This window comes from Nesoenas mayeri (genome assembly GCF_963082525.1).
Source record: "Nesoenas mayeri genome assembly, chromosome: 11".
Taxonomy (NCBI): Eukaryota; Metazoa; Chordata; class Aves; order Columbiformes; family Columbidae; genus Nesoenas; species Nesoenas mayeri.
In genome coordinates, this window is record NC_137563.1 from 17,733,611 (window position 1) to 17,755,176 (window position 21,566).

The following is a 21,566-nucleotide window of genomic DNA, read 5'->3' on the forward strand; positions in this document are numbered from 1 at the left end:
ATGCAGGGAAGCGGATAATCACAGCTAACGCTTCTCTCCCCAGGGATCCAGGAACATTTTTCCCCACCTGGCTGGCACCGCTGCCGGGTTGCTGTTGCAAAATGACAGAGGTGGGTTACTCAGCATCAAGGCTGCCTGTACCCTGCACTGGGGACACGGCTGATCCCCCACAGCTCCACGCACTGATTGCAGCCATCAGTGTGTCGAGCTGTGGGGACTCAGCTGCATCACATGCCCAGCGCCCCAGGGAGCCTAAGGGAGACCTGGGAAGTGATGACCATCCTGCATCCCCGGGTGGGGGGGTGTCAGCAACTCCCCCGTTCCCCGGGCTGACTATGAGGACGCTCTCTCTTTAAAACAATCCCGGACGCGATTTGTCGCCGGGGCCGAGCGCGGAGGGGAGCGGGGAGGCGGGGGCGGGCGGGGGGCGCGGCGCCTCGGTACGGCAGCGGCTGCTGCTGCTGCGGGAGGTTCCCGGAGCCGCGGCGGCGAGTGGAGCCTTGAGCCTCGTTGCACCGGGGCCGGCAGCAGCCGCAAGCCCCGGGGTATGCGCTCGCCCCCGCCGCCGGAGCGGGGTGTGGGTAGGCGGAGGAGCGCGGAAGCAAGCGGAGAACGGCGGGGAGCGGGGCGCAGGAGCCCGGCCAAGCCCCGAACGGCGGAGGATGCGCCGAGCCCCGCGAAGCCGAGCACAAATGCAGCGCGGAGCAGCCAGCGCGGCCGCCGCCCCAGCCCGCAGAGGTAACAGCGGCGGAGGGGAGCGGGGAGCGGGAAGCGGGGCAGCCGCGCCGGGATGGGTTTGGAGGGGTTTCTGTACCCCCTCGGGGGGAGTGGCACCCTGCCACCGCCCTGTGCTCTCTGGGGACCTGCGGCTCCTCAGAGCATCATTCAGCAAGTGGTACCTGCTCCCACTCAGCAGAGCTGGGATGAGGAAAGGGCTCCCCCGGTGCGAAGGGGCAGGCAGGTGGGGGTCACCGTGTTCTCAGCCCCCCGCAGCCATAAGCCCACAGCCCGAGTTGCTGGAGGCCCAGCCCGCAGCGGTGGCAGATGCTCAGCGCCAACCTCAAAACCACTACGATCGAAGCTCGGCTTTGAGGTTCAATGCATCCAGTAACCTCAGGCAGTGCGCACGGGGGACGGGCAGGGCTTGGCGCGGGGCTGCCTGCTGCCGACAGGCTGGCTGCTTGCCCACCTTGCCACCCGCTCCTCAAAACTGGCCAACTTTGGGCTGACTCTGTGGGGCACCTGGTACCCACCACTACCGTGAGTGATACGTGCAAAGGGTGCCAGTCCCTGCCTTGGGCAGCTTAGGCTAGACCTAGAAGAGATGAGAAGGGTGCTTGGACCATTAAGGCTGGACCTCTAGGGATCAATGGCTCAATAGCGGATGATATCCCAGGTTTGACAACAGGAGGGGTTAAATTTCATCTCATTTGATTTGCACTGCTCCATTCACCAACTGATCTGTCCTGCTAGGGATGCTATCTGCACGCATCTTACATCTTGCTCAGCCCTCCTGCCAAATGAGGGCAAATTGCAAAGCTATTCTCCTGCCCCTAGTCCATGTCTCTGTTGAGAAACTGAGTCTCGTCTCAAGTTCCTCAGCTTGTACAGGAACAACCCACCACAACAGCAACCAGAGGGCCCCAGGGGTCTCCTTTTATCTGCTGTGCTGCTAACAGAGGAGGGAGAGGGGTTTAATTATCCTCAAGTGTCAGTTCAAGATAAATCTGCTGGGACACAGCTCTTGGCAGGTGTGAAATAACAGGACGTTTTCATGCATGGGAGGCTCAGCTGAGAACAGTTCAGTGGTTTAATTGGCGGCTCCTAGAAAGGGTTCATGTCAGGGTACAGAAAATGGGACGGTGCAGGCTCCAGCAGTGATCCTGGTGCTACAGCTGTGGTGAAGGGAAGATGGATGCTGAAAGCTCAGATCTTTCTCCGACGCGTTGCTTCGGGGGCTTGGTGCAGAGCGGGTGCTTTGGGCTGGTGGCGCAACCTCAACGCGATGCTGTCCTCTCAGGGGCTGATGCTTTTCCAGCATCACTTAATTTCTGCTCATCTTTCCAGTCAATTCCTGAGGGAGTCCTTGCAGGGCCATCAGGAGACATGACCTGTTTTATGGGGAACCGAGAATGAGGGAATTGTCCCCAGAACCAGGGCACTCCAGAGCTGTCTTGTAGGGTCGTAAGGTGGGATGGCCTCAGGGTTTATTGAATGGCTTCTCTTCCCTCTTCTTGCCAAAATCCTTGAAATGCTTTACAGAAGCTCTCAGGATAAGTGTTTGAAGAGTTTTGTTTCCCCGATTCCATGGGGAAAAGCCTCTTCACTCTCCAAAATGCTGTGGCTTGATGCCCACAGGGGATGTTCCCACCCTGCCAGGGCTGCAGTGCTGGGATGCAATGGAGCATCTGCCTCCTCATCTCCCTTCCCGTCTGTGCTGTGGTTGTTGACCCCTGGAGCCGGGTTTGGATCAGAGAGCAGAAGCCGCTCCATATAGTGCTCCAGCTGGGGCATCCCACCATGCTGTATAGCTGCCATGAAATGAGTCCTCTCTGTGGCCAGACCCTGTAACGTGTTGGTCTGGGACACACCAGCAGGAGGAGGGATTTAATATTCTATTTTATTGTTCATCCAGATGTGCCGAGCTCTTCTCTGTCTTCCTTCCTTAGCTTTCCCAGGGCAGGTGTGGGACAGATGTTTTAAAGAAACGGTGCCCCCCATCCCTGCTGGCTTGTCAGAGGGGATGTAGGTACAAGCAGCTGGTGCAGCTGCTTTTCTCGAGGAAGCTGCGGTGTTGTGTTGCTACATCCCTTATTTTAGGGTCCAAGATAATGACTTAGCTGTACTTCATTTCTGTGCTAGGTGGTAGTCAGCCCTCATGTCGCTCGCACCAGCACAGAACAGCAGCTGGTGTGAGAGGTCTGGGGTTGGTCCCGTCTCATCCATACTGACTCCTGGCAGTTCTGACTCCTCTTGCTAACCTTTGCCATCTGTTGCCGGCACTGTCAAGAGATGTTTAGTGAATGGTCTTGTAAGATGGTGAGTTTTGTAGATGTGTTCAGGAAGACCCAGTTATTAGATGTGATCTTGGCACTGTACCCTTCCCATCTGTGCTCGGTGTGACCACTGCTGTTCCGCTTGCAGCCGTGCTCCAGTCCTGCCAGAGTCACACCCCTCCTTTGCAAATCTGCATTAGTGAAGCTTGTAGGTTGTTGTTCGGGTGCAAACCTTGTTGATACTCCTGTAGTTATCTCTGCTGGAGTCTCTGACAAAAGCATTTTGGAGGCGTGGTTGAGGGGCAGACACTATTCCTCGCTTCTCCTTGGAGGTCAAGCTGCTGTGAGATGGGTTGGACCAAGTGAAAGCCAAATCCACACTTTATTTCAACTGTAACAAGCTTTTGATGCCATCTGTGACAGGAGCATATTTAGACTTGATGTATATCTCTGCCTTGACTTTGGGCTTTGGATCAAGGCATAAGAGCTTTTGATGCATGCACACACAATAAGGGAAAAAAAAATTAAAACCGCAATCCTCAAAATGTTTGCAAATCCAAGAGCTCATCCTCACCCCAGGCAGGCAAAATTAACCAAGGGTAGGATCAGTAAATCATAGAATCAGCCACTTCCATCATTGAACATGAGGCAGCTGGGAGCTCAGCTGGCACAAAGCAACGTAACCGCACCGAGGCTTTGTGGGGATGCTCAGGATCTGGTGCCACAGGTTTTATCTTTAATACTGTTGCAGCAAACAGCTTTGAAACCAGCAATATGTGGTCAGGATTGGGCCTCAGATGGGTGTGACGAAGAAAAAAAGCTGCTTGAGGAACCAAGGGCACCCATTGAACCAACCGCTTGCCAGATTGTTGGGAGGGACAGTGATTGATCTAGGACCAAATGGGCCGAGCTAATACTAGCCCCCACCATTGTAAAAGGGGTCTGATAACTCCTCCTTCCTCAGTGCTTCATACTTTGGTTGAACTCCCACGCTTTTAGTCCAGGGAGGAGATTTAAACCATCCCTGCAAAGCCGAGAACGTCCCATATGGAGATCAGCACATCAGTGCCTGCAATTGAAAAGGGGCTGGTTGCCCAGCATCTTGTTGCTTTAGCCACTGTTCTACTTCCAGTGAGGCTAGAGATGCGTTTGGATTTGGGATGTCAGCCGGAGCGGCGGCGGCTCCTGAGTATCCCCGGTGGTGTCAGAGGCTGGGGTCAAGCCAGTCCATCTGGAGCTTCATGGCATTATCTCTTAAATGCCTTTAACTGCAATAGGATGGCCTGACTGATTGGATTGTGCTCCGTAATTAATTAGCTGGGCGCACTGTACGGGAAGCAGCTATAGTGGGAAGAGAGGGGGGAACCTGCCAGTGAGAGCAGTTAAGCTTCAAATGGCCACTTCTCATTAAACCAGCATCGCGTGGTGTTAGTCACCGGGCACAGGGGGTTAGTTCCAGTGTCCTGGCCCTTTTCCAGGCAAGTAATTGTGGTTTTGCTGCCCGATTGTCACCCCAGAGCCCGACGCGCTGCTCCCCACTTGCACTGCAGGAGCCATTGGCTCAGCCGGCCCCCGGGACCTGCTGGGAGGAGAGCCTTGGTTCAGCCTGGGGTGTACAAGGGTACATGAGGGGGTGTCCCTCTCCTCAGGAAGCTCTTGCTGGGGTGACAGACCCTGTGAGGGCTGTAGAATCATGCAGCCCAAGCTGCCCTGCCGGTTCCCTTCCCATGTGCCAGGCAAGGCTGGAGTGAGCCCCTGCTCTTCCCTCCCTCCCTCCCCGCCCAGGGCCCATGGGCTGCTCCCTGCTCCTTCTGCTGTGCATTTGCTCAGGCTTCTTTGTCTGCTTTTGGTGTCCATTTGTATCTTTAAACAGAAAGCTTCCCTCTTAGGTTAATTTTTGTTTTGTTTTGTTTTTCCTTTTTTTTTTTTTTTTTTTTTCCCCCTTTGTGTTTACTGTGGGGATTAACAAGTAAATGCAGCGTAAAGAAAATCTGCAGCGGCTCTTTGTTTATTGTTTAATTTAGGAAAATGCGGCTGTGCTGGTGCAGCCTGCCTGGTGCTGGGGCAGGGGAGCAGGCGCAGCTTCCGGCTGATGGCGCCTGGGGTGCCCTTTGGGTCTGCAGGCCCATCTCTTGCTGGGCCTCGTGTGGGAGAGCTGTGTCTTCCCTGGCTGCCTCCACTGCTTCTTGGAGGTGTCCTCTGTAAGGTGGAATCTGCTTTCTGCCGTGGCGCCCCAGTCCCTGCTGTGGGGAAAACAGGCTGGGCCTGTCTGAGGGATCCATCAGCACAGCATGGTCAGCCGGGCGGCCAGGGGATTGTCCCACTCTGCCCTGCGCTGCTGTGGCCTCCCCTGGAGCACCAGATGCGATTCTGGGCACCACAGTAAAATGAATATAAAGCTATTGGAGAGTGTCCTGAACAGGGCTATGAAGTTGGTGAGAGGTTTGGAGGGGAAGCTGTATGAGGAGCAGCCAAAGTCACTGGGTTTGTTCAGCCTGGAGGACACTGAGGGGAGACTTCATGGCGGCTACAGTTTCCTCACGAGGCGAGGACAAAGGGCAGACACCGATCTCCCTGGCAACCAGCGACAGAATCTGAGGGAATGTCAGGAAGATGTGCCAGGGGAGGTTTAGGTTGGACATTAGGAAAAGGTTCTTCACCCAGAGGGTGCTGGACACTGAACAGGCTCCCCAGGGAGGTGTCACGGCCTCAAGCCTGACAGTGTTCAAGAAGAGACCGGACAATGTCCTCAGACACACGGTGTGAACTGTGGGGTTGTCGTATGCGGGGACAAGAGTTGGACTTGATGATCCTTGTGGGTCCCTTGCAACTCAGGACATTCTGTGATGCTGTGATCTAACATCCATGGCTCCATCTTCAGCTCCTGGGTTCCTCTGGTGCATGTTTGGAAAGCGGTGAGCTGGGGTGTTTGCAGCTAACTCTTGTGAAATGGCAGCCGGGCTTGTGGCAGGGAAGCTGAAGCTCTGCCCACAGATACCCACTAGCACCTAAAAATCCCTCTGCCTGTTTTGCCCGTGTTCACCTTTCCCCCCTGGCAAGCTTTGAGTAGCTTTGCTGTGCAGCCCTGAGTGCAGCAGCCCTGGGAGGGCTGGGACGGGCTCTCCAGGGGCTCCTGATGGTGCGAGGAGGCTGAGGTGGAGGAGGGCACTGTAAAACTGCGGGGGTCAGCATCCCTGCCAAGCTGGAGAAGAGTTATAGTGCCCTTTGCACCAAAGCCGGATAAATCTTGGAGAAAAAAGAAAAAACAAGAGAAAAGGCATGTGCCAGCTCAGCTTAACCCACAAAGGAAAACCATGTCATTTAAAAAAGAAAAGCTTTTAAAAATAGGTATTTTTTTAGCAGAGAATGCCATTCAGGAGAGTCAATGAGCTCTGTTTCAAGAGTTGGGGAAACAAAATGCTCCAGGAGCTGGGAAACGAAACCTCTCATTTTCAAACTCTCCAAGCGTCAGGTGTGGCTCCTGAGCTCTGTGTTTTTCAGCTGGCTGTGCCGGATCCAGCACGGCTGTGTCCTGGTTGCTGGCTGCTCCCAGCTGCTGCTGTTTACTGGAAATGAGGAGGTCACCATCTTGGTGAGGGAGAGAAGCTGTGTCTCAGGTCTGTGTTACATCTTGCCCTGGTTTCCTACTCGCTGGCGGGGCTGGAGGGAGATGGAGAGCTCTGTGGAGCATCCCTGACTATTTTTTTTCTTTTTTTTTTTTTTTTCTATAATTGGCTAAGGAGCCCTCTCATTTGCTTTGGCTCTTACTAATGAGGCGCATCTCACTTTGACAACGTGTCACAAACAATAAATTTCTTGGTAGCTGCTGAGCTGCAGGGACACCCTTGTGCTCCCGCCTGGGCTCACGCTCTTCCACATCACCTCATGCCCTTGAGCATCGTCCCAGAGAGGGAGAGGAGGGTGGGGATGAAGCGATCTGGGTGTGTAAGCAGGTTTCCCTGTAGGCTGGCCTTGGGACCAGGGATTCGGGGGGCTTCCTACACCTTTGTTGAAAGGTATAGATAGTGTATGGTTCTTGCATAGGTGAGGAGAAGGCTTGTGTGTGAGCTGGGGGCTGCCACTTTGGGGCAGAGATGCTCAGCCATGTCTGACTGTGAAGAAAGGGGTCAGATGCTGCTCTGTCCAAAGGTACAGACGTTTCTGTGCTGTTTGTCACCTCTTGTTGGTTTACACTAACCTTCACCCTCCTGTCATCCTTAAGGGACTTCTCAAGGTTCTAATCGTTGATGGGAAGCACCAACTATTAAGACTGCTCCTTTTTGTATTCTTGATAGATCCTCTTTAAGCGTTTCTCTTAGTGGCTCTCCACTGTTAGCTTTTGTTTCCTCCTCAATAGCTTGTCTAATAAACGTCATTATCTTGGGCACAAATCTACTTCATGTCTCAATTCCACTTGGCAAGAGTTGGTAATAACAGCGGAACAGCATCCTTTGAAAAGGGGCTCTGTCACCAGCAGCCGTGGATGCCGCTTCTCTGCTTCCCACACCTGTCCCTGCAGCAGATAAAGTTGAGAAGATGCGTGGCCAGAAAGCAAAAGGGGAATTTGCCTGATAAATGGGATGTCTGAGCTGTGCCGGCAGCACTCAGCAGCTCAGCCCCTGCCACCTTAATTAATTAGAGAAGATGGGTTTATGGCCCGGGATCCTTCCTAATTCCAGCAGATTAGAGGGGAAAATGGTGGTGAAGGGTGACGGCTTGTCTGGAAAGGAGATCAGAATAATTTTCTATAGCTTGAAGGAGCTTCTAGAGCTGAATAAAGCTGTTGTCTCCCAGTGTAAATCTGAGCCTAACTAGTAGGTGCTGGGGTGCTTACTGGGTTTTGGGTCAGCCTGCAGGTCCTTAAACAGAAGTTTTAAGGCAGATTCATATTCCCTCTGAGGGCAGTACGTTCTCAAGGATGTTTAAGCCCACTAAGACTTGACCCTGATGCAGCATCTTGGCTTGGTACCATCCCTCCTGACGTGCCAGGCATAGCTCAGCTTTGTCAGAGCTTCCCGAGAAGGATTTCCCATGGTCAGACCATCAGTGAGAGCCCACTGCCCTATCTCCTGTCCTGTCCCATAGCTGGGATGTCTGGCTGCCTCCAAGATCTGTCACCTCCCTGAGTTATAAATATTTTATCTTCTCAGTACCTACTGCCTCAAATATTTTTTAAAAAGGCATTTTCTTTTTCTATTTTTTTCCTTACTCGGTTCTTGCATTTTAAAACACTGTGCTGTGTGCAGCACTCAGACATGCTCTCGGCTTTCCCCCAAATGTAATTGCTTTCAAACTGCAGATAGTTGGCGAAAGCAATTTTCTCTACACAACAGAAGACTCCAGCTCCTCTCTTCTCCATGCAAGCCGTTCTCCCACACCCCTGCCGTCTCTGTGCTGCTGTGCGATGCTCGGCACCTGGGCTTGTGGTACCTCCGCTCTCCAGGATGATGTTCTCGTTTTTCCGGGGCTGTGGGAAGTGGCTCGAGTGGGAGTGTGGTGAGGGACCTCTGTGGGGGCTAGCTAAATTCTCTTGCAGGTTCTGCTGAGCCAGGGTAATGGTTGCTGGCACCGAAGCCTTTCCCTTGGCCATGCTGCTGGCAGGTGCCGGTGGTCTCCCTGCCTGCCTGGGTACTGGTGCTCATCTTGGTTTTTGCAGTTCCATCGCCTGCATGTTTAACATGCTCTTTCTATCTGCAGGACGTGTTGTGCTTTCAAAAGCATTAATGATAGAGAATAAATTGGAATCTGAGAGAAATAATCTTTAGGCATTCTCTGTAGGCCTTGTCTTGCCTTGCCTTCCTCAGCCATGGTGAAGGCCGTGGCTGGAGGGGAATATAAATGAGGAGGAGCCCCAGGTCCCTCTGATCTGCTGTGATGCCTGGTGCTCAGTGGGTGTCACCGCAGGGTTCTGGCAAACCCAAGTGGGTCTGGAGAGGGTGGAAGTTCTGAGGCATTGGTGGACCTTCTTGGAAGGGTTGGGGCATGCCAAGGCATCTGAGGGTCTGTGCCCTACTTGGGTGGCTTTAGTAGCATCCTGGCACGGGGCAGCATTTCCCTCTTCTCCTTTGCTTCCCATGTGGAAGGGAGGGTGCTGGTCACCCTTGGGATGTCTCAGCTGAGGCCAGCAGCATCTCTGGAGGCACTCAAATATCTTGGCTGGGCACCGTCACAGCAGGACAGGGTGCAGCGGCTTTGTCAGCATCAAAGCATTTGGTACCTGGAGAGCCAATGTGCCAGAAAACCTGCTCGTTTGTCCTGTCCCTCGTCCTCCAAAACAAACACAGAGCTGGCATGCACCATGAGTCCATGGAGAGCCGTACCTCATGCCAGGCCCCAGCGAGAGGCTGTTCAGGCACCGCTGCCGATCTCAGCCTGGCCCCTGGGCTGCTCTTGGACATGAATCAGCCTTGTAATGAAAGCGTTTTCTATGTCTGTTTGTTTTCTGAGCATCAGTTTAATGTCTGGAAAATCCTGTTGCAGTGGAGCCCAGAGCACTTCAAAGATGCCCAGGGAGAGCATGGATGCTCTGTATGGATCCTGTGATGCCAGACAGGGAGAGAAACCCAGGTGGCTCTGAGCTCTGGAGGTTGTATTGCTGAATATATTTTTGCTTGAAGTTTGGTCAGAAATTGTAGGGTTTAGGTAATTCTAGCACTTGTTTTTTTGCGTGCTCACACTGAGGGCAGGTTGTCTCCTCCTTTCTCCTTTTAAATAGAGAGAAAACCTGGCTGTCTCCAGCTCAGAACCTACTGAATTGGGATTTTCTGCCCATTTCCAAGGGAGGAGGCTTCATGTGGTGAAGAGAATGTTGAGGTTTGCTCCCACAGCAGGGGTGTCCATCGCGGTCTGTACCGTGTCCTCCCAGCCTCAGCCCTTTGGAGATGCCTAGGCGAGGAGCTGGGGCTTTGGGCAGGGAGAATTCACAGCATGAAACCTGCTGCAATCCTTACATTACTATGTTGATGGTGCTTGTCCATCCCACTCTTCAGGGGCTGGATGGTGCTGGTGGCTTTCAGCTCCCCCTGCAGCCGGAGTCGGGGCTGCTTCAAGATGCTCCATACCACCCCAAAGTGGGACTTTTGCAGTGCTGTCCTCCCAGTCGCAGAGTTATGTGCTGTCTTAATGGTGTCAAGCTCTGAATGAGTTTGGGCAATTTGCTTTATAAAGCAACGCACTAAATATGTCAACACTCAGTGCATGTTTTTAATATAATATTTCAGATTGTTTTGAAAGAAGCCAAGATCCTTCTTTCTCTCTTCATTAGGAATGTTTTATGTGAAAGAGATGAACAATAGCGAGAGTTTGCCAGAGAGAAAGCTTTCCCAAGTATTTGTTGCTGCTGAGAAATCAGCTGCTTTTTACAAAAAAACCCTCAATGCATAACTATCAGGGCAATTAAGCAGTGTGTAAGCTGCCAAGGAAGGTTGTAGGATTGGCTTTGCTGGCGATGTTGAAGGCCAGGCTTGCCCACAGCCATCGGACATGCTTTAGGCACAGTGAAACCCCATTCCCAAAGGGGGAACGGACTCAATGACCCACCAGCAGCTTCTGGACACCCAGGAGGGTCAGAACTGTGGTCTGAGCTGTTCTGGCATGAGCACTCTCAGGCTGGAGGAGTGAGCGGGTTTGCGAATTTTGCACTGTTTCAGCCCAGAAATGATGGCTTTGGCTTTTAACCTGCTTCTTGGAAGGACCACGGGTGGGTTTTGTCCTGGTCTCCAGCTGGGAGACTTGGTCTCCTGCCACGGAAAGGATAAGACCTTGTTCCTGGCTGGTTGCAATGCTCTGTTCTGGCTGGCGCTAGTCAAAAGAGAGAAAAAAAAAAAGCCAACCAAAAAATACCACTGCAATACTTTTATCAGGGAAACTAGGTTCCTGTCTCTCCTCTGGAGAGTTTCTCTTTCATCATAAGTTGGAGAAACTTTCAGGGAACTCCAAACTTTCCTCTTCAATGAGGGCAAACCTGGAGAGATGGTGGGAGGCAACCATTCCCCAAAGACCCCGCCAGCCTCAGCTCTTCCATCAGGCCTCCCCAGCCGTGGCACCACGGAGGCAGACTGAGATGCCTTCCTCATGAAATGGAGGGCAGCCGAGAGCCTGGAGTCTTCCCAATGTGGAAAAGCCTGTCTGAAAGCTGGGGAGCCCTAGCCCTCATTAGGTGGGTGAGTGGCACCAGGGCAGTGGACCCTGGAGAGGGATTTGAGCAAAGAAAGTGATGTTGCTGCCAGGATCAGTCCAGGAGAAATGCTTCAGCATCCAGATGTTGGTGTGACAGCTGGCTGTGCCGGGGCGCTCTGACCCAGTGCTGGGCCGTGCTCATGCAGGTCTGTCCCAGGGCAGGGCAGGAGGGGACAGAGAGGGTGGCCCTGCGGTGGGACCTGACGTGTTGTGCGTGTGCTCACTGCAAGATGCTGCTGGGGGTTCTGGGAGGCCGGTGAGAAGCTCCCTGGGGATGCTGCTGCCCCTCTGCAGCACCATCCTGAGCACAGGACAGGCAGGATTTAGTTTTTATTCACCTCCTGGTAATCCTGCTGCTCAAATATTCTTCCTGCAGATCTGTGTTTTTTTTTTTTTTTTTCCGCCCCTAAATGGAGTGTTTAAGCTTATTCTTTTCTTTTCTGTGAAAGAGGCAGTAAATCCTTTATCTTGCCTGGCTATTTCTGTGCACGTATTTTCTCATTGTGCTCCAGCTTGTCAGCTGTGTCAAAGCCTGGAAACCTTGGCCTCTGTTGGTCTCCAGACTTGGATTTCTCTGTATTTAACAACACAGGCTCCCTTGCACTAACAGTTCTTTTTCTCTCCCCTTGGTGTCTTGTCTTTTTTTTTTTTTTTTTTTTCCAAAATACCTGTTTAAAAAAAGCCCTGACAAAAGGAGCAAGCAGAGAGGTAATGGTCTGTCGTGTTCATCCCCAGCACAGCCTGCCAGCGCTGGCAAGGACTCAAACTGGGGTGTCCCTCTGTTCCCCCCCTGTGGCTCTGGGTACTAGGGCTGCCCTGGGGACAGGGAGCCCCCCACAATGGTGGCAGCCGCCTCAGGCACTCAGTGTCCCCCATTCCCCAGGATCAGCTCCACCGGTTTTGCTTTGCAGCTGTGCTGACGCATCCTGAGGACCATGGCAGCTCACCATGCCGGGCAGCGCCAGTGTTTGTGCCAGAACAAAAGAATAAACAATGGAAACTGTGATTAATTAGTGCAGCTAATTAGCAGCGTGCTTGGCCTGGGCTGGAGCTTGGTAAGGTGCCAAGATCAGGGCAGAGACTGGTGGGAACCTGTTTGGGCAGCAGGGAAGGGGAGAGGATGCCGTCTTGTTCTTTGCTCTCCGCTTGCAAATTAGTGCAAGAACCACGATCAGCAAACAAATGTGCAGTGAGCCCATAGTGGGCTTGGAGATTTGGAAGAATCCTTGGCAAATATTTGCCAGCCTCCACTGTGAATCTCACAAATGCTTTTCATGACTGAGAGGTGCTGAGCGTAACTGGGATAGGATGCCAGACGTTGGGTTGGGGATGGCTGCTGAAAAATACCTAGGCTAACAGCACTTGCTTCCATCCCTCCTTCTCCTCCCTGTCCTTTCACTGTGTAGCATGGGGGCATCTTCAGATGTGATACACTTGACTACAGCCGTTGCAGGATCACATCATTCCCATTAAAAGGTGGCTGTGGCTAAATACCATTTGCTCAGCGAGGTCTAAAGCGGTGCCCTTTGGAGTAATTGGGAGATGTGTTCCCTTTTCTGAGGATGGGAAAGTCTATTTTTCAAGGCGCCACCACTTTATTATTAATTTGTTAAACACTGACTGCTCAAAACTGTTTGAGATGCAAAAAAGGATGTGAGCTCTGCCTCGGGGACCTCACCACTAAATAAATGTATTAAATCAAACCTGTGCTGGAGAGGATGATGCTGCACGCAGAGGTGGAGCTGGTCAGAGCAGGGGTGAAGGTGCCACCTCCTCCATCAAGTGAGGGTCCTGCTTCTCTTTCAGCATTGAATTCAAGAGAGCCCAAGCTTGTGCTTTCTCTCCCTGTCACCCAGTTGTGCTGGGAACTGCTCCCAAATATCACCCTGTGCCTGGCAGGAGCCCCTCGAGGGGTGATGTACCTCTTCACATATTCACATCTGCTTAGTGCCCAGAGCTAAGCAGGTCCTACCTGATTCTTCTTGTTTCCTTGATGATGAGGAGGGGGAGGAAGAACAACAATATAGAAAAAAGTCAATATTGAAGTCCTTCAACTCCTAGTTTTCAAGTCAAACTTGCTGTGGGTTTGCTTGGTGGGCACTTGAGGCTGTTCATTCCCAGCCTGATGTCTCCTGTACCTTCTCTCCTGCAGCCCTCTGTGCCCAGGAGCCATGAGCCACTTGCAGAGCCGCTGGAGCAGCCCCCCAGCCGCAGCCCCCAACTCCTGCTAGGCTGCCCTGCTCCCCTTGGAAGGTGCCCATCGCTGGTGGGGAGGCCTGGCTGCACCCACACCCAGCCTCTCCATCCCTCTCAAGGTAAGGACCAAATCCTTTCTGTCAGTGAAAAGCAAGGGAGTTGCAAATGCAAGTGAAAGCTGGGTTATTTTTTGGGTCGTTGTATCTCTTGCCTGGTCCAGGTGGGCACCATTCCCCAGGCAGTGAGCACAGCTGCCTGCCTGCAGTTTGTCCCTGTCCAGGAGGGTGACATCCACGGTCAGGGGGCAGAACTGCACTTGTCTTTCAATTAAAAGGTGATTTTGAAGATGGAGTAGCTCCTGACGTAACCTGTTGCTTGCGGACTGAATCCCATCTGTGAATTTGCTCGTAGCTGCCGGGACATAGCCAGGGCTGCCGAGAGGAGCCGGGCTTGGGTGGGACTGGCGCCTTGTGACTGCCTCAGCTTCCCTGATGTACTTCTGAGCATAATTGTCTATAATTTGCCTCTTAACGATGCTCTGGAGGCTTCCCAAGCACACGCTGCCTTTCCTCCCACTGTAAAAGGCCTTTGGGGTATTTTGGAGGTTTCCTGCGGCATGGAAGCTGGAGGTGGCTATGGGGAGCTGTTTCGGAGAAGGCTGAGCCCCTGTCCCAGTGAAACACCCTTGTCTGCCCTATGCACTTTGCAGTCGTTTTTCTTTTCCTAAGGTTAAAGAAGAAGTAGAGTATGGTTTGTGGGAAGTGAGCCGGGGCTGAAGCGGATGCAGGGCTAACTGCCCTCCTGATGCATGCAAAAATCTGTGTTCATGTCTAAGGATTGGTAATCACATTTAGAAACCAAAACCTCGGTTTCTAGGATTATTTTGGGTTTTGAGATTTTTGGGCCTCTTGTTTTCAAGCTTCTTGCAAACAAGGGTGTCACTGTGTGTGGGAACATATGGGAATCACAACTTCTCTGTGTGTGTGATCCCCTGTGCAGGGGAGCTGGGACCTGGAGGAAGATGTGGGTGTCACTGGCGTAAGTCAGAGTGGGTAAAGGCACAAGACCTCTGTTTTGAGAGGTCTGTGAGAGGGTCACAGCAGCCCCAGTAAGCTAAAACATAAGCCAGAGCTGGGGTCTGGCTTGTCCTGACTCCCTTTGGAAGCTCCCTACCCTCACCTTTAGAACTGAGAGCAGCTGGGATGCTCCAGCCAGGGAAGCAGGGGCCAGTTAGCACTGCTAAAGCTGACAACCCCGGCTGTAAATATCCAGCCCTCTCTAATCCTCCTGGTAACTCCAGCGCTGCTGTTTTCCGAAGAGATATTTGATTCTTTGTGTTGCGCTTCTTAGACAAATGGCTTTTAAATAAAACCCTCTGCTAACTCGTTAGGCCTCCTGTCCGGGTCACTTCCTGCATGGGTGATTTATAGGGCTGCTTTTAACGTTTTATTAACTTTAAATCGCTGGGGCCGGTCAATCAGAGTCTATCCCATTAGCTGTGGTGAGTGGCAGCCTGGGGCATCGAGGTCTCCGGCAGCCTCCTTTGCTTCTGGGGAGACTGTGATGCTCTGAGACTGACCATGGGGTGAGAGATGGGAAAGAACAGGAGTAGGATTCAGATAAGGAGGAACAGATCTGGGATGGATAAGTGAATTGCATAAGGGTTAAGGAGATAATGGGGCTTGTGATCGTATCTGGGGAGCTGCCTTATCTCCTGCTGTTGGTACGTGATTTCTCAGCTGCAGCCCCTGCAGTGCGTGCTGGCCCATGCAGCGATGGGAGAGGAGCATCAGGGCTTCATGAGGAGGTGGCTGCTCCAGACCAGTCCCAGCAGGACATCGCTGCTGGAGCATCCCTGAGCACTCACCCTGTGTAGGATATGCCTGTATTACACCCCAGAGACAGAGCCTTCCTCATGCCTAGTGCGTGCATAAGCCCTTTTGGCTCCTGGCATCCCATCCCATCTAGCGGGCTGCTCCTGGGAAGCGTTTAGTCTGCTTCCCTCCCATCTCAAACCCTCCTCTGCAGCTTCTTCCCCCTTTGAGCAGCTCTGGACAAGTCCTGTGGTCCCCGGCAGTGGGGTGAGCGAGACTGGGCACAGCCCTGGAACTCAGGAGGCTGCTGGGGGCTGGGCAAGCGGAGATGGCTCCGGCTGGGAAATCCAAATGAGCCAGAGATTGTAAGTGATGTGAGGCTGCAGCAGCAGCTTTGATTATCCCTGGTTTTGTTGCTGCTCTTCCCCTGTGCCCTGTCTTTGTTCCGCCCATGCTCAGAGATGTTATTCAGCAGAGTTTTCCAGTTCTTGATAACAGGGGAAAAAAAATCACAAACTCCTGCACAAGCAGAGCTAATGAGCTCTCTCTGGAAATAAAAGCACCCTGAGGACAGCCTTGCCATACAGAGCAGCCCATTTTCTGTGGCTGCTCCGGCCACTGCCTCCAAGTGATGGCCCAGCTCAGGGGTGTGAGTGGAGCTGTCACCTCTCATCCTTCCCCAGAGCCATCGCCCATGTGAGGCACCAAAAAAGCCGAGCTGTGGTTTGCTCCTCTGGCAGAGCTCTGCTGCACGGATGGGAATTTGGGAGCATTTGTCCAACACCCTAATGCAGAGCCCATGGCCTTGTGTGTGCTCACAGGACCGCCCAAAGAGGGACCACACGTCCCCATGGGACAGGACCTGCTTTAACGGGCCTGGAAAGGGATTTGAGTGAGGCCCTGGCTCCCCTCACTGTCTGGGCATTCCCTGCGGTGGGTGGGTGTAGCGGGGGGCTCACTGCAATCCCGCATGTCTGCAGGGCAAGCAGACCTGCAGTCCCTGAGGGCTGTCAGGATTGTCAGGCGTATGGCCAGGAGGGAATTTATCTTGCAGCAAAGCCAGCATCTGAAAGCCATCGCCTCTGATGTGCCCATGATTTGCTGAAACCTGTGTCTCTTCTGTCATATTTCCGTCTGTCTCTGCCTCAAATCCCAGAGCAAAGACGGAGAACTTGCTCACAGAGAGGAGCTGCATTTTGTTTGTTTTTTTTCCCTCCACCTTTAAATATGTATTCTGAACTCTCAAGATACGCACACTGTGATCTGGGGAGCCTGCCTGCGTTCTGATGGTTGTCTCCTGCATGGTGGGGGGGCTGGCTGTCCCTCCCTCAGTGACAGGAGTGATGAGGGGTGTTCACCTCTTCCCATGTGGGTGTCCATGTGGGAACAAAACCAAGGACCCACTCAAGTGCTGTGCAAAGAAGGCTTGGGATTGTGAGCTGTGTTTTTGGGGAAGGGGCTGAGGCAGAGGTAAAAGCAGCCTGGCCTGAGCTCCATCACTGGGGTGGCACATCCCAAATGGCATCCCCCCACCCATACCCTGCCTGACTTTCCCTGTCCCCGGCAGCACGCAGAGGCTTTTGCTCTCATCTGTGCAGCTTGTCCTGGGTTCTCAAGGTCGTGCGGGTAACCGGAGCGATGCTGCCAGCCTTGTCTTTGTAGCCTGAGCTCTTGTGCTGTGCTCAGCCGTGGCTTTGGGCCTCTCTCCCTTTCTCATGCCTTGCTCTACTTTTCCAAGCCTTCCTGCTGCTGCCACTCAGATACAGGGATTGAATTTGGAGCAAGTGGCCCTGTGCTGCTGGGATACATATGCCCAGTGTGCCAACAGAGTGGGGTTGGTGCTGGGGAGCAGTGGTTCTGCCCCGGGATGCGCTGAGCACAGCCACGCTGCAAACGTGGTCCTGGGGGTCTCTGCAAAAGGGATTCCAGGTGGCTGCAACCACCACCCTCCAAGCATTTGGCTGGCAGTTGGCTCTTGCACAGAGCTGGCTTACCTCTGGCTCTGCCACGGGGGACACCTGGACCAAGGGAGAGGGGATTTTGCATCTTCTCCTTGTAGCTCAAGTATGGTGATGTGAAAGCTTCAGGAGAAAAACCAGGAGCTGGTTTCTCAGCAAGGGATGGGAGGGTGTTTGCCTTTCCAGGTGAGCACGCAAATTGCTACCTCTGCCTCCAGCTACCACAGCCCAGGCGAGCCGCTCGGCAGCTGGCACTCATCGGCACGGAGCCTTGTCCCCGTCCCCCCGGGCGGTGCCAGCCGTGGGCTCCCCGGGACCTGGCAGCGTGTGGGCACCGATGCAGAAAATCCCCCGCAGAGGCCTGGGGTTGGGTGGCAGGTGCAGCTCTGTCAGGAGATGCCTTGAAACCAGCACGTAGCCAAAGGCAAGAGGAGGCAATAGATGATATAGCGGGATTTTTTTCTTTAAGGAGAAATAAATGCAAGCCAGGTCACCGGCAAAGTTCTAGTGCTGGAAAGCTAAATCCAGTACGCTGCGAAGTGATGAGGTTCAGCCTGTGGCAGTGATTTCGTGGGCAGCTGTTCCCATGTCTGACCTCTGCCTGCACCCACCGCAAGCCTGCAGCAGGACCAACCCTCTCAACTCTCACTGAATTTCAGACCAGAACAGCCTCATTAGCAGGAAAAGTTTCCCTGAGATCTGTTAGGGCTGCTGTAAGAAATGCAATTATCTCTCTTTTCTGCTATTGCAACTGTGGGCATTGAAGTTCGTTGCTCTCACACTGTGTCCTCGCAGAGCTCTTGCACACAAGAGGGCACTGCCAGGAGAAAAAAGTTAAATTATAGCAAGGAGATTTTGGGGAAAGAGGTTCTCATTATGGGTTTGTTTCTGCTTGGTTGTCTGGTTGTGTCAGAACCGCTGCGCCTGTGCGGAGCAATGCCAGCTGCAACACCCTGGGGCTCCCTGGCTCCGGAGGGATTATTCACCCAGCAACACGTCTGCAGGAACAGACAGTGTCTCCTGGGAGTGAAAAGATGAGGTATGAGACTTGTAGGAAACATTTCCTGAAGATTCAAGCTCATTCAGTCATCGGTCATTTGACCTAACAAAACCCTGTGGCACTGGATGAGCCTGAGCACACGCAGGGCAAGATTGCAGCTGGATGTTGCAATAACTTATTAGTGAATGGTTGGGATAAGTCATATTTCATAAAATCAGCCAGGAAAAAAGATTGCTGATTAATTCTTTTTAATAAACAATGGTGAGCAGTGTGTCTCGGTTCAAGCCAGACTGACTTTTACAGTGATTCATGGATTTTTCCACAGGAAAAATCGCTTTTGTGGGGATTGCTGATGCACAGGGTGCCTGCTTGCCTTCGTGAGTAATTCCCACCCCCCTCCAAAAGCACTGAGGTGTGGAAAAACGATGAACTTCTCTGTGGGAACTGCAGAGGGGCCTTGAGAGGGAGGAAGAGTGTGCTTGGCTCTGCCGCCACAGCTGATGAGTGTATCCTTTTGAAGAACACCACAGGAGGTGGGGGAGTGGGAAATTCACTGCCAGAAATGCAGAAGGAGGCAAATCTTGGGGGGAAAAAAGAGGGGAGCCAAGATATCTGTGCGTGCTGTAGTGAGGTCGGATGGGGCCAGCCGGTGCTCCCCCTTGCAACATGCTGCAGCACTCCTGGCAAAGCAAATGCTCGACCAGAAGCGTGTCCCAGCATTGTTTACTTCTATTTAATTTGTGTTTTTATGTGTTGGGTTTTTTTAATATATATATTATTTATTTCCAGCACCTTAACTTTGCACTGGAAGCCGGCCAGCCTCCCTGGTCCTCCGTGCAGCTGGGATCTGCGCGTCCGGGGCGGGCGCGTGTGCGGGAGGCGGCAGCGTGTGGCTGGAGGTGTAGCATGTGTCTGTGTGATGCTGCTTTTTTAACTGCGCCGGGGCGGGACGGGGAAATGCCGGGCAAGGCACTAGTCATAGGTGTGAGTGGTGCCCGCGCCTCGGAGGTGGTGCCGGAGGCGGCAGCCCTTGCTGCAGTGTTGAGGGTTGCTTTTTAATTCGGAGCTGGAAGCAAAGATAAGAAAAAGTAGTAGTTTTGCTGAGCCTAAACTTGAAACTTAATTTGGTTTCTTGGTGAGGTTTTATTTTTTGCTGTTCTTGGTGAAAAATGCTGGTATTTGGCCAAAACCTTGAGTTTCCCAGCCCAGCGTGTGCCACCCTGTCCTTCTCCAGCCCTCCCTCCACCACTGTGCCCATCACGTATTCATTGCTATGCCCGTGTGCTTCTCTAAGCCCAATATACTTTGAATTACTGCTCATCTATTCCTCTTGACATCCTCATGCTCATAACTAGGAAGCCTGCATTACCCGTTTGCACATCTGTCAAACTGCGTGTTCCTTGGCCATTTCCAGAGATACATAAAATTGCCCGTGGTTATGACATTATTGACAACCCACCCGTCTCCTTCCCCCTCCCCGAGCCCAAATGGCTGCCTCGCTTTATGAGGATTGATATTTGGGCAGTAAATATTTTAGAGCCTCATCTGATGAGTGTGTCTGTGCGGGTGAATACATTTCTGGCTGAGGACAGATGTTGGAGCTGTCTTCATTGGAAGTGCCAGGGCCTTGGCTTTCTCCCTCCAGCTTTTGCAGCATCTCTATCCTCTCTTTCCAGCCCCCCAGTGCTACCAGTTCCCGGTGGGAAGGAAGGGAATGGGAGGGAAAAGCCGAGCGGAGGTTGCTGGGAATGCCAAAGGCTGGCAGAGCTCTGCCAGGGGTGCTGGGTGGCGATGGCCCATTGCTGTAGCACCCTATGGCCGTCAGCAGCAGGACTGTATTCCTAAGGGCAAGGAGTTTTCCTTTCCCAAACCCAGGGAAGCCACCAATTCCTGCTGTGTTGGACAAGTAGTTTCAACGGTTCTGAAAAAAAAGACGGCATCGGCCTGCCTGTGGTTTCCGAGGGATATATTTTGACTTGTCTGTTCTGAAAGCTGCTTCATCTCCAAAAGTTTCAAAATGCACATTGGTAAATGCCTCTAAAGGGGAAACAACTTGGGAACGACACAGCCTGGGTGACCTGAACAATTTTTTTAATCTTGCTGAGGAAAGCAAAGGAGCCCATTTTCAGTTCCTCAAAACAATTTACTGTCTTTTCCTTTAATCAGCAAAACCAGAAAGTGTTGCCTGATTCCTAGGGAAGAAAAAAAGCAGATGCATCTTCTGCAGAGCGAGCCGGGGCCGGGCTGCGTTCGGGGTGTCACACCTGCCTTGGGCTGGCTCAGCTGGGAACATCGCGATTCAGGGAGCGTGTAAAGCACATCTGCACTCCGGGTGCTGCTGCTTGGGGTTTGAAGCTGCTGCACAGTCAAGGGGGTGTGCGCATTTCCAGGGGTGCCCTGTGAACCAGACCCTGTCTGTCACATTCCCGGGGCTGCCGTGCTGGTGGGTGCAGGTAGTTGGTGGTACCGTGGGGTCCACTTACATCCACTTACCTCTTACGTCCAGTTTACTCGCTCAAGGAGAGATCTGTGACATCAGGGAGCTGATCTCTACAGGAGAGATTTGCAAAGGTTCTGGGGAGAGGAGAAGTGTCCAGCTCTGCTTGCAAGGGTTTGGTGTCTCCATCTCCAAAAAGCCTCGCTGCTGGAGCCACTCACTGAGGTGAGGAGTTCAGTGGCCTCATTCACTCGCCGATGAAGGATGTTGCCCTGGCCCTGGCCAGTCTGCTCTTTCACGGCAATATAGTATCTATTTATTTATGATTTCCGTGGGTGGTGTTTTAGATGATCTATTGAGCCAGAGTGAGATATTTTGAGGCACAGTGAGATATTTTAAAAACATCTCATCACTCTGGAAATATCCATGGTGCGATAGCTGCATATTAGTCATTCGGAAAGGAGTGATTTCAATGAAAGAAAAAACATTTCATCTTGTCAGAACATTTTCACTCACTGTCTGCCAGGCAGCGGCTGTCAGTCTTCCCTCCCTGTGGCTGGTTTTACTCTTCTCGGGCTCTGCCTTTTTATTTTATTTTCTAACAAGAAATAAAATAAACCCCCTAATGGATATTGGTAGCTATGAACTCATCAATTGTCAGTAAGAAAGAGCCTTTAAAAAGATGCAATAAACCCTCTTTGAGCTGGATTATTTCCAGTGGGATTATTTCTCCCGGGGACTATCTCTGTTTGGAAGGAGAAACTCCTCTTCCAGATATTGGACCTTGAACAAAAGCCCCTGCCTCCAGTGTGATTTATCCCCCTGGAAGGTGGGAGTAACTCCAATACTCTTGCACACCAGCTGGAGATGCAGAATTAGGCTCACGAAGAACAGGAGGAGAGATGGTTTTCTCCCAGGAGAAAAAAAATAAACCTGTATTAAACACAAATGATGAGGCCCCATCCTGCAAGGGAAAACAGCACAAAG